Genomic DNA, 17339 nt, shown 5'->3' with positions numbered 1-17339 from the left:
TTCCGATTCATCAGGTTTTCTAGTTTCATATGATACCAGTATCTTCACTCTAGCTTTAAACCTGAGCCCGCTACAACCTTTGAAAGATCAATGGCGTTAATGCGTTAAAGAAATTAGTGGCGTTAAAACAAATTTGCGTCAACGAGTTATTATCACATTAACTTTCACAGCCCTACTTTTAATGTGAAAACCTATGTATTGAAATTAATAAGAGCAAATACATTAATGCACGTAGAAGTTTCTAAATTCCTAAGTGGTGGAATTTTCTGCAGCCATTCTAACCACCGACCGATTCACATTGTTATCACCTGAAAACTGAAGGGAACCCACTGCTTAAAAAAAAAAGCCTATTCACGTCCAGGGTTTTATAACAGTAAGCAGTGCTTCGGCTGTATTAGTGGATAAAAGACCTCTGCTGATACATGATTCCTCAAATTACCGACATTTTCCTTCTTCATGACAAGTTGTGTATTTGGTTTAAGAGATGTGGGCTAAAATTAAATTGTGCTTGATTGCATTAACATAGCCAAATAAGGAATTTGAAATTGCTAATGTTGGACGCCCCGAGGGCATCTGTGTCCCAACCCACCAGAGTACTTATCAGTCATGCCTTCCTCACTGCCTGGCAGCATTGTTGGAGAGAGCGGTGCTTGTTGGTTCTGTAAAATACTGCTGTATGGCATTTGATTTGTTTGCTGTTGTAGGAAGAAGTCAAAACAATATGCCCCGTATACATGTATACTGGATCGGAGGAGCACAACACAAGGCCCGTGTCATTTGAATGGTAGTCTGAATATTTACGTGTAAATATGAATTTATTTGAATATGTTATTGCTTGTACGCTGTCAGATATGAGAGTCCCCATAGTCTCTTCTGCCTATAGGGTGGCTGCTGCATTCTCCAGCTGAGCCTCCCCCCCACCCCCCCCACCAGTGGAAAATGAATGAATTTAGCACCTCTTGTCCGGTAAGAAATGAACCTAATTTATAATCTAATTATGATGATGTCTCAGTGATGAAAATTAGCATTCTCTGTTTGCATATCTGGATAAATATGGAAAATCATCACGTTGTTATTCCCCATTTTCATTCACACAAGAGTGCGCATGATGTCACCCTCTTTATGGTTGGAACTGATTATATTGTAAATACTGTCTCCTGTTTGGGAGCCAGTGCTCATCACTGACACATGGCTACAACTAGCCTGTTTCAATACTCATTCATCTTCTAGCGCTCTTAATTCTGAGTGCTCAGCCAGCCTCGAAGCTTGGAATGGGGGGGTTGGAGGGTGGGGACCAGTGTTAATTAAAAGCAAGGCAGCGAGACTTCCTTTAAGTTTGCATCCTCGTATCTCTCATCAGCTCTCTGAATGATCCCAGGCCAAATAATGTGCACTGAACCACGAGTGGAGCTCATTTCGCCTTTTTTAAAGGCACAAATTTGTGTCTCTCCCATTTGAAATAAATGCACTGCATCATGTTCCACATGGCTCACTATCACCCCCATCCTTCCTCTATTTTCCCATTCCCTCCTCCCTCCCTCCCTCCCATATCTAGCCGGGCCCGTGGGAAGAACGACCTCTGGGAGCAGACAGTCTGCAGCCCTGAATAAATGTATAGAGGTGAGAAAGGGGAAAGGGAGGGCACGATCAGCAGGCAGAGAGAGCGCAAGGGCAGAGGGAGAAGAGAACGTATTGAGTGGTTGGAGGACATACATGCACAGTGTACAGAGAGAGTGAGATACACAGATAGAGGGAGAGAAAGAAACAGAGAGAGAGAGAGAGAGAGAGAGAGAGGAGGAAACCAGTTCAGCTTATAGGGTCCTGAGAAAGGAGAGGTTTTAGCTTCCTTCAACCGTCTCCTCCTTCGCCTCCCACACAAACACATGCTCATACACACTCCCGACCCTTTCTCCATGACACTCACACACACACATTGCACGCAAACACACACACACACACACGCACCGCACACACACGCACACGCACGCACACACACCACACACACACACACACACACACAGACACACCACATACACACAGGCACATTGCTTTAGGGTATACCAGTCGGCTTTGGCAAGTCCTCTCCTTTGTTGTTTTTTGCTTTTGGTTAGTCTCCAGCGGCAGCGCGGCGTGTGCCTGTATCGCCGGGGTGGGTGCGTGTAGCATATGTGTGTGTGGAGTCTGCGAGGATGCCACTAGCAGTACCCAGGTAATCAGTTTCCTTCCTTCTTTCCCCTTCCTCTTTTCTGCTTTCTCTGTCTTTTTCTTTCTCTCCTCTCTGATCTGCACTTCCCTCCATCTCGCTCGGGATGCTCTCCTCTCTCCACACTTCCGCGCACACACCCGCTACGCACACTCTCTCTATTTCTCTATGTGCTTTCTCTCTCCCTCGGCGTCTTTCTCGGTCTGCGTTACACCGTCTCCTCCCGACTGTGCTCTCGCCATCCCTGCTTATCCCTTGCCTGTTTCCTCTCTCTCTCTCTCTCTCTCTCTCATCTCTCCTTCTCGCCTCTCTCTCCAGGCTGCGCCTCATTGGTGTGTCCTGATTCCCTTTTTCCATTAGGCTCCAGGCCCATTGTCGCCTGCCTCCCAACCATTATCTCTACTCCTCCACCCCTCTGTCATCCTTTCTCCCTTCGCTCATCCCTCCTTCCCTCATTCCAGTCATCTCTCAAGTCGTAAAAATGATTTGCATGCAGGAGGAGAGCAGAACTTTGCAGCGAGCACAGTAAGTGAGAATCGGGAGAGAGTAAGGCAGAGAAGTAAAGGAAGACTGAAAAAAGGAGAGGAAGCGCATTCTGGAGGGCAGGAGGAAAAGTTTACAGAGAGACTGCAGTGGTAGGTAACTTGTACTTGTTTAGGGCATCTCATGCCTTTGCTTTGATGCGTTGATTGAAGATATAAGGTACATCTACAGTCTGGCAAAGATGATATTTGAGTGGAATGACCCAAAAAAGATATTTCCTGCTTTAAAACTGCAGGTAGATGAAGAAAATTAGGAGTCTTAATTCTTCACAGTTTTCTTGTAGCGTTCATTGCTCTAGTGTTACTAATTGTTCAGATAGGTTTAGCATGTGATCTGATGGTACTTGGTGCAGTAAGTGAGTAGAAGTAACAGCTGGTTTGAGGTGATTTGGTTAGTTTATTGTTCAGGTGGTTGTGCTCTGGATGGCTAATAGTGTTGTTCCAGTGTATTTAACTACGCCTTAGCAAAATTGCTTTACTTACTGAAAATGAATATTTTTCCCTCTTGAATACAATTTCATTCCACAAAGAAGCTTGTAAGTACGGAATATGTGAGCACCCATTTAAAAGTTTGCTCTGTAAGTTTGGTGCTCTTCCTGTACAGTAGATATTGCTGCACATGCAAAACTTCAGCCTGTGTAGGGGAAGAGGATCATTTCTGAAGGTATTAGTTATCACTATACATTTGTTTAACTGTCAAATAAAAGCAGTTTTTTGTTATTATTATCATAAAATAATAATGAAAATGTTAGTTTTATTTGGTTGTTCCTGAATTGCCTTTATACTCAGCTAAAATGTGCTCTGTTTGCTGTCCACTCTCTGAGGTCTAGGGGTAGCGAGGACACTGTTTGCATCCGGGGTAAGGGAAAGCGGCGTGACTGCCAGAAAAACTATCACAAGTAGTGACAGTAAGAAGAGAGTGAGGGGAGGGAAAAGGAGAGATTTGAAGTTGGAAAGAGTCCTCATCTTTAAATACAGTAAACTCTTTTGGTTGAGTTGCATGTATAGAAACAATCACACACTAGTCCCTTCGGTCTGTATGTCATCTTACACTCAGTATTTTCCCTGACTTGCGTGTAAGAAAAGACATGCAGATGTTGTCGTGCGCGCCCGCCCGTGCCTCCCGTGGGTGCGTGTACTGTATATACACAGCAGAAAGCAGATGCGCCGCAACATGTTTCATTCTGTCAAGACAAACAAAAGCTCTGATACAAAGTGATCTACTGTGTTCTGCTCTCCCTCGCCCAAGTGTGTCAAAATGACTGTTTCTCATGTCAACAAATGATGGAGACGATGTTTGGGTGACATCTGGGGACACTGTGAGGCATCGTAGCAGCGCGTTCCCCATACCAAGGAGATGCTTTTATGACAACCTACAGGATGTAAGCTGAGTAAAAGTCTCCCAGTATCCATCTCTGTGCACCTTTTAGTTTTATAGATTCAGTCTGATCTCAGACTTTTATTGTAAACAGAGAGAACTGGTGAACACTGCAGCCATTCAATCCTCTCACCATTTCCACCGATAGTTAATGTTTTCACTGCAGTTTCTGTCACGCTCTTGTATTTAGTAGAAGTGTCCTTCAGTGCCCTGCATGTGTCAGAGGGGTTGTGTCCACTTTATTGAGGCGGTCAGGACAACACCTTGCCACGAGGTGAACTTCTGTTCTTCGGAGGTTCCTTTAGCTGGAAGAGGAAAGGAGAATGTCTTGCTCGTTAGGGGGAGAGTTGTGTCGGTGTGCCGAGACTGTGCGCCGACCGTGCGCGTGTGCGTGCCACCGTGGTGCCTGATGTGCTTCTCTGCGCGAGCCGAGGACAGGGAGACAGCTGAAATGTGATTAAATTATAAGGGAAAGCACGCTAACCCGGGTCCTTGCTGCGACACATTGCGGGACTCCCCCCCCGTCCCTCCTCCCATCTTTTCTCTCTGTCTCTCTTTCTCTCCCTGCTTTGAAAGTAAAAGAAAGCCCGAGCAGCCCTCCATAATCACAAACAGTCTAGTCCAGAGCTGGAGGTAGAGGGAAATTGGGTGTTGATGGGATTGCTGAATATGGACTGTAAGGTCATAAGAAACGTACTGATGCACTGTACTTAGGTACTGTAATGTGTGACAGTTAGATATTGATCACATCTCTGTCTAAATACAGTATTATAATGTGATGAAAAAAATGCCGATTTTTCAAAAACCTGTATGTCTGCAGACTGAGTCTGATGGATGGATGGATGGGTGGGTGGGAGTCTTTGCTCCAGCCTTGCGTGGGAGATACTGTAAGTCCCCTTATTCCTCAGCAGCCTAATGAATGAGCAACAGAAAGCCTCCTGGGGATCCCCTGCATGCAATCGGCAGGGCTGGGTTGCAGGGTGGGGGCGGCGTTGGGGGGCAGCCATGCGCTAATATTAGCCTCCATGTTGAGTGCTACGCTTAGCCATGTCTGAGCCATACACCGCCATAGCATGACTCTGCTTCTGCTGGACTGTCTGCAGGGTCTACTGTAGTAGTCACTTTTGCACGTGCCTTCACATATGGAAACACTGTGTACACAAAACATTACATTTAATCAATAAATATTCTGGCAATAAATATATATACATTAGGGATGTAATGATGATATAATTTCAAATTAATCACACATTTTCTATATGTTGGAAATGTACCTTAAAGGGAGATTTGTCAAGTATTTAATACTCTTATCAACATGGGAGTGGGCAGATACGCTGCTTTATGAAAATATATGTACTGTATATATTTAGTATAAAAAATGAATCAACAACACAAAACAACGACAGATATTGTCCAGAAAACCCTCACAGGTACTGCATTCAGCATAAAACAATATGCCCAACAGGCAACAACAGCTGTCAGTGTGCTGACTTGACTATGACTTTTGCCCCAAACTGCCATGTGATTATCATAAAGTGGGCATGTCTGTAAAGGGGAGACTCGTGGGTACCCATAGAACCCATTACATTCACACATCTGGAGGTCAGAGGTCAAGGGACCCCTTTGAAAATGGCCATGACAGTTTTTCCTCGCCAAAATTTAACGTAAGTTTGGAGCGTTATTTTGCCTCATTTGCGACAAGCTAGTATGACATGGTTGGTACCGATGGATTCATCAGGTTTTTCTAGTTTCATATGATACCAGTATCTTCACTCTAGCTTTAAAACTGAGCCCATTACAATCTAAAAAGTTGCGTTAATGCGTTAAAGAAATTAGTAGCGTTAAAACGAATTTGCGTTGACGCGTTATCACATTAATTTTGATAGCCCTAGTTTCAATACTTGTAAATTGTAAATAATAATACACATATAATATGAATAAATAATAATACATACATAAATATGAACATATTATTGAATTTTAATTCTGAGGGAAACAAGGTGCAGTATACGAGAAGTGATGTTAAGATGAACTTTTAAATGAAAAAAACACCAAGCTAATAAGCAGAAATAGTTTGTGGGTGGGAAGTCGGTGAGGGATCACATCCTCGTCGCTGCGCTAGCAACTCCTATTCGTTGGTATGTTTCCTCATAGAGGGGGATCGGATCAGGGGGGAACAGTGTAAACCTTGTGGAGCTCCTTGCTGCTTGTGAAAAGGAAGCAGCTGCTGACATCACGTGTATCAGAAGAAATGATGCATTTCAAACTAGGGAGAAAAGTTGTCAAAAATAAAAATAGATATATACAATGCAACAATGACAAAAACTACGTAATTTAAAATTATATTTCACCAACAAACTGGTGAAGGTGATTTAACCTTGGATTGCATCCCTGTATACACCTAGAACTTGTGGCCAGTCTCTCAAAATAACTTTGATCTGCAGTCTCTGCTGTGCAGGATGCAGCTCCCGGTAGATCATGCTACCTCCAGCTCCACCAGGAGCATATCTCCCCAACACAGTGCAGATCACCCTCTCTCCCTGCGGTGAAGGCTAAGACGGGCTTTACAGGCTGGCCTTCTAACATAACCTGCCCTTGACGCCAGACTGTGGTGCACCTACAGAAGTGCTGGCCTGCAGTATATTTGCCCACGCCATGGAGGCTGTCTGCTCTCTCTTCATACGATGAATCTTAGCACGACACAAATCGATTAAGCAGCAGCCGGGATTATTTTAAACATTTCCTCTCAAATATTAATTTGAGTAGAGTTTTATTTTTCTCTTCCTAACTTGTACAAAATCCAGAAGGCTCAGGCTGTGGCTGCGTTGTAAACGTGTATCCTTGAATCGGTGTGAAGATACCATAGGGAATCAATGTGTTCTTCCAATCAGCCTGCATGACGTGGTCAGGCTAGGGCAGAGAGGGGATTGATCTATTTGAGCAGACACAATGTCAATACTGCCGTCTACTCAGTGTAAGATGTAGCTGCTCTCGTGTCCTTCACACATGCATCCTTGCTACGCTTGCTGCTACGGGCTATTAATTATGGCACATTCATCACTCAAATCATCGTTCAAATTCATGGTTTTTAACAGCCACTGGAAAACTTAACTTTGGTCATATTGCATTTTGAAACAACTGTATGAAATAACTAAAATGTCTGTCTTGACAGGGACTAGGTGAAACTAGACAAAAAAAGACACAGAAACATCCCTACTGGGGAGAACCCAAAAAAAAAAAAAATTCTGAATCAGGGCTGGAGACTAACGCGTCCCATCATCCCAGGGACAATAGAACATTTCTCTGATACGCTGTGACAACAAATCTGCGTTGACATTGGCAGGAGGAGAGCTAGTAACGTTAGCTGTTAGCAGCCAGCGGCCAGCACAGTCTGCTTTGTTAAATAATGCAGCTTACAGCTAACATACGGAGGTTACATTGAGTTACATTATGATAAGTTCAAGCTCTATTCAGTAGAAATTAGATTTTTAAATCATCAGTTTCATCACGATATGATATATCTATTTAATGGATGACGATACAATATTTGCTGATATCACAAAGTCTGCCACGATATGATTTTGATTTGATTCAGGGACCTGCGATTGATACGAGACAATATCATATGCCCATTTAAAACAATCCTTTACAGTTATATCAACTCACAAAAAGCAACTAAAATATGACTTGACAATTTTATTACTGGGCTCTGTAGGAAAGAAGTGCGCTTGGACGGAAATGGTGACACAGACGTGCCATGGGAATTTTAAAATAAAAGCGTATCTTAAAGGTGGCGGTATCTAGTGGTGAGGTGAGGAGATTGCAACCAACTGAAGCCTCTCCCGTGTGCTAAGCGTGATGGAGAGCTACGGTGTCCAAGGCGAAAAGCGAATGGCCTTCTCGAGAGCCATTTGAAGCAGAGCCAGTGCGTAGAGAGTTTGTGTATGTGGAAAGTGAGTGGTGAAGCGAGAGAGAGAGAGAGCGGCGGCAATGGGAGCGAGTAACGTTATCAACTCTGGCCCAAGCAGGAAAAGTTACAGTGTTTGGTTTGTCTGTTCTGGGCTACTGTAGAAACATGGCAGTGCAACATGGCGAACTCCATGGAGAGGACCCGCTCCCTATGGAGATATAAACGGCTCATTCTAAGCTAACAAAAACACAACAATTCTTATTTCAGGTGATTATACACAAAAGAAAACATACTTATTAATATTATGTTACATTTCCATCCCCCTAATTGTTACACACTGGTCCTTTAAAGATGATATGTATCGATGTTTTCACTTTGCATTGATGACATTGGATTGTTGACTATTGAATCAATACATCGATGTAGCGTTACACCCTTAGTAAAAATGAGTATTGGGCGAAGGTAAATTATAACGTTATCATGATGTGTTCAAATGGAATCTTTGAAATACGCAAGAAATAGTATGGAAACGGTAATAAAGGAATGTAAATTGAAGTACATGGGACTTTTTTACCGTTGTATCGACAACTTAATTTCTGATATCCCTAATCCCTCCTACTTCAAAACCAATTTCAATCTGGTATGTAGAGGGATGTGCTTGTATAATTACTGGCATAATTGGTAGCTGTCATGTCACCACTGAAATTTTCACTTGTTACTGGCAAAAGTAGTAATATTACATGTGACAGGTGACCACCTAGATCTGATTGTTCATCCCTCCTGTAAAATAGATGCATAGAGAGAATTTGAGTGTGGGTATCCCTCCAGAGATAGCTCGGGTACCCCCCACCACACACACACACACACACACACACACACACACCTCCGTGCCTTTCCTCGGGGAAAACATGATCTATCTCCTGGCGGGCAGGCCAATTAAAAACCAATCAGCCTGCTCGGAGTGCGCTGGTAATGGGAAAGCCACGGCAATGGAGGAAGTGGGGCTGATTAATGGACATTTTCACCTTGTGGCATAACAGCCTCCCACAGGGATCCATCACCCCTGGGGACAGCGCTCACCTACACCTCAGGCCCCACACCTATCCAGCACTGTCACACATAGTGTATGAGTTGCAAATGTCTGAGCATAAGATTATGAGCATAAAGTGCCAGACTAGGTTATTGTAGCTTTATGTTAGCCTGTCTGACCAGTAGGCCACTGGGATCACTTATTGTAACTAAGGCTGTCAAAAGTTAACGCGATAACGCGTTAACTAAATTTTGTTTTAACGCCACCAATTTCTTTAAGGCATTATCGCAACTTGCGATTTTTAATTAACCTCTTAAAAATCCACTATTCGTTCTTTCGGAGGTTGTAGCATTAGGCTCATTTTAAAGCTAAAGTGAAGATACTGCCATCATATTAAACTAGAAAGCCTAATGAATCTATCGGTACCAACCACGTCATACTAGCTTTGCCAAACTTAGGCTAAATCTTGGCGAGGAAAAACGGTCATGGCCATTTTCAAAGGGGTCCCTTGACCTCTGACCTCCAGATCAGTGAATGTAAATGGGTTCTATGGGTACCCACGAGTCTCCCCTTTACAGACATGCCCACTTTTTGATAATCACATGACGTTTGGGGCAAGTCATAGTCAAGTCAGCACACTGACACACTGACAGCTGTTGTTGCCTGTTGGGCTGCAGTTTACCATGTTATGATTGGAGCATATTGTTTTATGCTAAATGCAGTACCTGTGAGGGTTTCTGGACAATATCTGTCATTGTTTTGTGTTGGTAATTGATTTCCAATAATAAATATATACATGCATTTGCATAAAGCAGCATATTTGTCCACTCCCATGTTGATGAGAGTATTAAAGTTTCAGTAGGCAGTATATTTTTGGCATCATTGGGCAAAAATTCCATAATAACCTTTCAGCCTATTCAGCGCTGCCTGGTTTGACCGTTTGGTCGGAGTTGGTGAGTGATTGACAGCAGGCTCTCATTTAAAGTACATTTTAAACAGATAAAAAAATGTGATTAATGGTGATTAAATATGTTAATGGACAGCCCTAGTTGTAAGGTGGCGTCCTAACTAAATCAGGGCAGCTTTGCTCTACATCTTTTCATGATTAGACATTAGAGGCCATTTCAGATGGAGGTTATGCTGGTCAACTACTCTGGAAATGCAGCTCCTGGAATGTTCCTAATAGTATTAATAGCTAAACCTCTGCCCTGGTATTTACAGGCTTTGGAGTTGATGTCTATAGCCTATTTATTTGTTTTGTCAGCTAAAAGCTGGACTTTCCCAGAGGGTGCAGACACATTTTTAACAGTAGGGTCAAGACTTGCTAAGGAGGAGTGGAGAAAAGTGTGTCTGTGTCTTTCCCTCAGGTGCCATTGTAAGGCAGCGAGCATTCAAAAAGAAAAGTATTAAACGGTGCGAGCGAGGTTCGTTCCATTTCAGGAGCCGCTGTGACCTACTTCACACAGCCAGGCAGCTAGCTGTAAATAAGGATTTTCATAACCTGGTTTGGCCTTTTCCCATTAGAGGCACAACTGTGTCTTGAAGAATATTACAAAGAGCACAGGAGCAGCTGTTTGGAGCGCTGCTACGATATCATCAAAGCACTGACCTTGAGACTGCTTGTGTTGTTGTCATGCCATTACAATTAGCTTCGGTACTACATTTAGTACGGACTGAAGGTTGCGTATGCAAACCGTGATAGAAAGGGAAGGTACACAAGCAGGCAATTCAATCTCGTGCCCCCTGCCAAACCTTTTGTTTTCTACGTCCAGACCCCTCCCACCCTTCATACAAACACCATCAGCTAGTTTACTAAACTAAACCTCACATCCATCAAGTTGTAGCTGAAAGTCGACAAGAAGTTCAATGACGTGCGCAACTGTTAGATGTTTGCCTGATATGTTACTGAACCGGGTCTCACAGGAAGCCGTAGAAATACCACGACATTACACAGACATTCCACGTGACATGACTACGCATTTTGGCGTTTTCGCATGTCATTTGTATGCCACGCAAACGTCCGCAGTTGGGTTTAGGCAAGAAAACCACTTAGTTAGGGTAAGGGAAAACATCATGGTTGGGCTTAAAATAAGTAAGTATACTAAGTAAAACACAAAATCAAGAAAGGCATACTTATTGCACGCTAAACGCCTTGCGCATTATCGTGGCATTTATATGCGGTTTTGTGCGAACGGGCTGTGTTACTATATGTGTACAAGGGCATTATTAGATTTCTAAGCATGCAGTATTTTGATAAAACATGGCAAGCATAAATATTGATTAATAATTCAGAAATATAGTTTGTCTGTCACACTTTGACTTAGATGCGTCTTTGACATGGCTCATAATTATAAAAAGTAGAAAGGCTGCAACCATTGGGATGGGCATGTTTGGATCAAGCAAAGCATAGCTTCAACATAACTTTACTTTGTTTACGTGTTACTGTAAAATGAAATTCACTTGCTGTAAAGTCAAATTTATTTATTATAGGTTCAGCCTGCTTATTTTGCATAAACTTGTACAAATTGAATCAACTGTAACATCCGCACCTGTTGACATTTTCTCTCTGGAAACAATGACAAGATGAATCAGAAAACTAAATGTTTCGATCAAAACAACACCCGCCTCCTCAGTAGTGACGCTAGCACTGTAGCGTCACTACTGACGGTCAAGAACGTCCCCACATACATTGGGTCAAAGAGACAAAGACTTTGTCCGTATGTCTACTTAAATCTTCCCATCACAGCATATCAAGGTATACAGGAATGTAGGAGAAAAGAAAGAAAGAAAGAAACAGGAAAGAAAAGAAAAAAGAAGAGGACTGCTAGGCCGGTCTAGGGGAAAGTGGTGTGATATTGGAAAATGATTACCAAACAGGCATCCATTATTCAACAGGGCAATCAGGGAGGGCACAATCTCCTTATTTATGCTAGCTCTGTAAATCAGATTTGTCGGTTTTGATCACTCTAAAATCTCCCAGTCACACGCCGGCAATATTGGGGGAATATTACACTGTCTAATGGGTAATTGATGACGGCATGTGACACCGGCCGAGACGAATGGACGGCCTACAGGAGCAAGGAGGGGGGAGGTTGGAGGTGTGGGGAGAGGAGAGGAGCTGACTATTGAGTGTAGCGTTGCATTCAGCAGGCGTATTCCAGGTCTCCTCATATACAGGCTGCATCCTGGTTTCTGCACTGATGTGCAGGACAGAATGAAGTGTATGTGCAGCTGACGAAAGAGGGCATTGTATTGCTTCAATCAGGACTCGCGGCTGGTGTTTGGAGTTTATGCAATCTGGATGTGTGTGTATGCGAATAAATGTGTGGGATTGTTTTATGCATGTGTGTGTGTGTATGTGTGATGGTCCGATGCCTATACTACAGTGTTGGGAGGCAGGCAGGCAGACATGATGTGCTCTGAGTCACAGCGTCTCTTTGAGGGTGGCCTGACCTCTGCCTTCAGCTCCGCTTCACAGGACAGCAGCAAATAAGAGGTGTCATCGCATGACAGCAGCATAGCCCCTCTTTAGGACTGACGGCTCATCGAACGCACACACACACAAACACACACAAACACACACACACACACACACACACACACACACACACACACACACACACACGCACACATACACACACGCGCGCACACACACACACACACACACTTATGCGGTACCAGACATTCGCCAGTGCGGGCAGGGATATGTGTACACATGCATGCAAGTCTAGGCAACAGTTGGAACATAAATAGACATAGATGCCTAAATATTGACACGCACACACATTTCCACACAAATTGCCAGGAAAACACAGCGCAGATCAATAAGTTTGTTTTGTGAACATACAGCTTTTGTTTGGGGAACAATGATTTGGATTCAGTTTTGACCACTTAGTGCTTATGGCTTGCTTTGACTAGCTCCGAAAATCAAACTCAGATGCAGAAAGGATTGTGTCAGACAACAATCCGAGAACACTCATTTTTGATTTGGCTCCTTTTTAAGGGGTTGTCAGTAGGGATGTCACCATACCACACATTTAGTAGTCAATACCAATACCAGTGAAACTGCATGATGCTCGATACCAATTCCATACCACGGTAAAAAACTCTAAAACTCTAAAACATTAAATGGCATGTACCTCAACATCCACTCCTTAATTACCGTTTGCATACTGGTTCTTGTTATGAAGTTAAACAGGTCATAATTCCCTCTCTATTATTTATTTTAAATTGCTGTGAAAACATCTCCTTCAAACATCTGGATTTATTAAAGTTTCTCACCAAAAACTACATTTTATAAGATTACATTTCAACACGTCATGATGGCGTTATAATTTACCTTCGCCTCATACAAATTTTTACTGGATAGAGCCTGAACGCATCAAAATGTACATCAATAGAGTGCTCCAGGGATGAAGTATTTTCGTAGGCCAACCAGGAAGTTAGCATCACCTCGACAAAAAGCCAACCGGATTGTTCCATTGGGTTTTGGATTATTGCAGAAAATCAGCTCTGAGGCAAACACACATTTATGATGCTTATATGTTTTGTTCAGCAAGATAACCTTCACAAATGAACACCACTTTTATGATTTTTGAAGTGTGAATGCAATCAGCAGAAGTAAAAAGCTAACGTTAGGCTGTAAACCAGCTACACCACGGTCGCATGAACGTGAGTTTACACAACGAGGCTGTAAAGGAGGACGAGTCGGCGTGATGACGTTTAGTAGTCTCATTTAGACACTTGTTAGCAACCGCCTTTTTTAAGACACGTAAAAGCTTCAAAAATCACGACTGGAGTATTTACTAACGCATTTTATATCGTAGAACAAAACATTAAAATCTCTTCAGCTTGTGTTAACCACAGACCTGATTTCAGGCATCTAACTAAAAACCCTCTGACGTCTAGACGAGGGAACCAGAAGTGCTAAAATGCTAACTCATTTCTGGTTTTAGGACTCATTCCTGTAGCACTCTATGGAACCTCCTGTGTTTAAATCATTAGCAGTTAGCAGTCAATTAGCAACACAGTCCTGCACAGAGTTAACTGCTAACGTTACCTAGCTCTCGTCCTGATGATTTCAACACAGATTTGTTGTTCGCAATATAGCATTATCAGGGAATAAATATGGTGTGTCCCCTGGATGACAGGACTCCGTTAGTCTCGAGTCCTGAGGGTACCTACTGTAGAAAAACGAGTACCGTCATGTTTTCAGAATTTTGGCATTGACTTGGTAGTAGTGCGTCATCACTAAGTTGTTTGTTGCTACTTTTAGGGAATTACAAGAAGCAGAGTGAGATGAAGTCATTATCCTGTTTTGGACAGGGATGCAATTTATAGCCTGACATTTACAAAAAAAATATGGTATGTTGAAAACAACAAATAAAGCTTTTGATTACACTTAATAGCACTGTTCTAAGAGGAATAATACATGATGAGGGCTGTGCTCTGTTACTACATGTACTTTGGCTAAGTAAGGTTGCAGGGACGTCAGTGTTAATAATCAGTGTGATGAAGGTGTACGAGAAGTCTTTATGCACACGCCTCCTGTGTATGTGTGTTTTTGAGTGTGTTAGTAGGCAGAGGCGCCGCTCCTCAAACTAGGGCATATTCACCTGCTACCTGGAGGCCTCCTCAGACACGGCCCCCTGAAACCGCTGACAAGGCACCTCTGGGCCTCCCTGCTAACTCCCCCCAACACACACACACACACACACACACACACACACACACACACACGCACACACACACACACACACACACACACACGCACACACACACACAGTCTCTCCTCATGTACCCTCTCCCTGTCTGTCCTTCCTTTGCTCTCTCTGTCATTTCCTTTATCTCAGCCTGTCTCTCTCTTTCTGTCTCTGCACTCTCTCCAGCCCCTCCCTCGCCTGTCTGTCTCCCAAAAATGTTGTCTCTCCTCCCCCCGTCCCCTCCCTGTGTCTACGGTTTAGCTCTGGCTCTGACTGCAGTGCATCTCTGTGTCATTGTTATCCCGGTGTCTGTAACAGGATTTTCCCTCCTAGTGGATGATTAGTTCAAATAGAACTGCGAAGAGGGGGGTGCAAGTTTTGCCTTCACTTCTTGATCTCAGTTCAGCGGTTAACGAGGCGGATGGATCACATATTTGCTGTTAACAAGGAGGATGCCGTCGTTTCTCATTCTCCCCTCACCAATTGCGCCCCACAGTCCCATGCATAATAAATCAGACTCTCTGTGTCAGCGTCGGTCTCTGCATACAGACAAGAAAGTCACAGTGTGATCTGCAACAAAATGCAGGAGGAATTCGAAGCTCCAGATTTTTGTTTCCCTTCCATCGCTGCAATGTATTCAGGTCATTGCCAGGTCTCTGTTAAAACGGTTCTCTGCTTTGCCTGTGTTAGGCTCCCGCATCTTGTTCATTTTTACTACAAATTTCTGCACCCCCTGCCCTGAATAAACAGCGCTACACATTTTTATTTCTTTAGTCTTAGCCCTCGCCACCGCTCCGCTTCCCGAAAAGAAGGCACTGCCCTGCTCTTGTAAATGACCTAATTTTCCTGCTCGGCCCAGCGTTTTCTGATGTGAGCCGTTCCAAAATAGCTTGGCTACAGCAAAGCGTGGCAAACTCATTTCCATCTTGCATAACAGGGACCAAACATCCCCCCCCCCCCCTCTCCTTCCTAAGCTCATTGGCGAGATGGCACATACTCTCACAAGCTGAATGTCAGCTTCCCACCTCATTGTATGAGGATGTGATATTAGGCATTTCACTAATTCATTTGCATCCCAGTTTGTGCATTATGTCTCTTCAATGCAGTTTGTATTGAACATATTGAACTTAAATGATCAAACTAATAGAATGTATGGCTTTGTCCAAAATCACATACTATGCTCTACATACCCAATAGGTGTACTATTGTTCAACATACTTTTGTGTGAATAAACAGTAGTATTTATCTTTTTGGACCCACTGACCAGTAATGTACGTCGTCACGTCCTAAGAGCCTCCTTGCCGGTTGAGATGTGTAACCATGGTAACCCGTGCCAACCTCATGTGGCCAAAATGACAATTTGTGAGAATCAAAGTCTGAATTCATTTAAAATATATATATTATGCCTAGCAAAGTGAAATCTTATACGTACAGTTAAATTGAAGCGTTATTGATGTTACAGAGCTGTCCCTCAACGTCTGTTTTGAACGTTGTCATCACTACCACATTGCATTGTGGGATATTTATGCCGCCGTAGTGTCCAGCATTGTATACTGTAATATTTCACCGGAAATAGTACTCAATTCGCGTACTATTGGTTTCATAGACCTACTAAAATATCTCACATTGTTTTAGCGTACAAAATAGCATTTTAGTGTGGAATTTAAGATGCAACCAATGTGTTCGGTCCAAAATAAAGAATAAAGGAATGGAAAAGGACACATAGTAGTCGCACTGCAAAGGTAGCAAAACAGAATCAAAAGGATTCCAGAAGGATTCAGGGCAACATATTCAGACTATGATCTATATTTTATACCATAACATCAAAATAACTGTTCATGCTATAAAAAACCCATTACAGCACAGTACTGTACATTGCAAGCCCTGCATAATATCACAGTAAGACGGCATTACAGAACAGTATAAGGACCGTACATGCAATTGGCCCATATCTACTCCCTGTCATTGAATTGGCTTTGGATGGAGATAATGAGGAGTAGGGGGTTGAGAGAGGAATCATTATTTTACCCATGGCTGCGGCGCTTCTTAACGGGGTCTGTAGGGCGCCTTCACAAAGCTAATGTAGAGAAATGGAAACAGATGGAAGGCATGATTATTTGATCTGCAAAGAGCTCTTGGTGGGCTTTGTAGTAACTGGACTAGACTGCTTAGAGGCAAGAGAGTGGGTTGTATACGTCTGTGGGGGTGTGTATGTGTGTTCTGAGGGAAGTGCGTTAATGTGCCTTGGTTTGTGGGTGGCTATTGTTTGTGCGTGGATGCCCGCATGCCAGTGTCCATCTGTTCCAGTGCTTGAATGCATCTCACGTGCCCGCATACTCCTCTAACGATACGATTATTTGTTTCACACATCAAACATATGGCCTTCTAATTAGGATTGAGCAATGAGCGGCGATACAGGTAGAAAACGCAGTATATGCAGTGTACAGGTCTGTTGTTTGGTGCTGAAGGCTGTGTGTGCGTGTGTGCGCCGCTTTGCTACACACCACCTTGCCATGCTTCCTGTTAATTTGGTAGCTGTGCAGAGCTGTGTACCTGAAGGCAGAAGCAAGGCTG

At 43.2% G+C, this 17339-nt stretch overlaps 1 protein-coding gene across 1 annotated transcript in view; it reads left to right on the top strand.

Moving 5' to 3' along the window:
• The first annotated feature begins 2237 nt into the window (after window positions 1-2237).
• myt1lb (myelin transcription factor 1-like, b) overlaps window positions 2238-17339 on the top strand; it is a 180762-nt gene continuing 165660 nt past the window's right edge. The window contains 1 exon segment of the mRNA XM_037796754.1: window positions 2238-2838. The gene's annotated coding sequence lies outside the window, so the exon portion shown is untranslated.

The sequence above is a fragment of the Sebastes umbrosus genome, chromosome 16 (assembly GCF_015220745.1).
Source record: "Sebastes umbrosus isolate fSebUmb1 chromosome 16, fSebUmb1.pri, whole genome shotgun sequence".
In the NCBI taxonomy this organism is placed as follows: Eukaryota; Metazoa; Chordata; class Actinopteri; order Perciformes; family Sebastidae; genus Sebastes; species Sebastes umbrosus.
The sequence above is the reverse complement of the archived record's forward strand: the minus strand, read 5'-3'. Positions and strand labels throughout refer to the sequence as shown.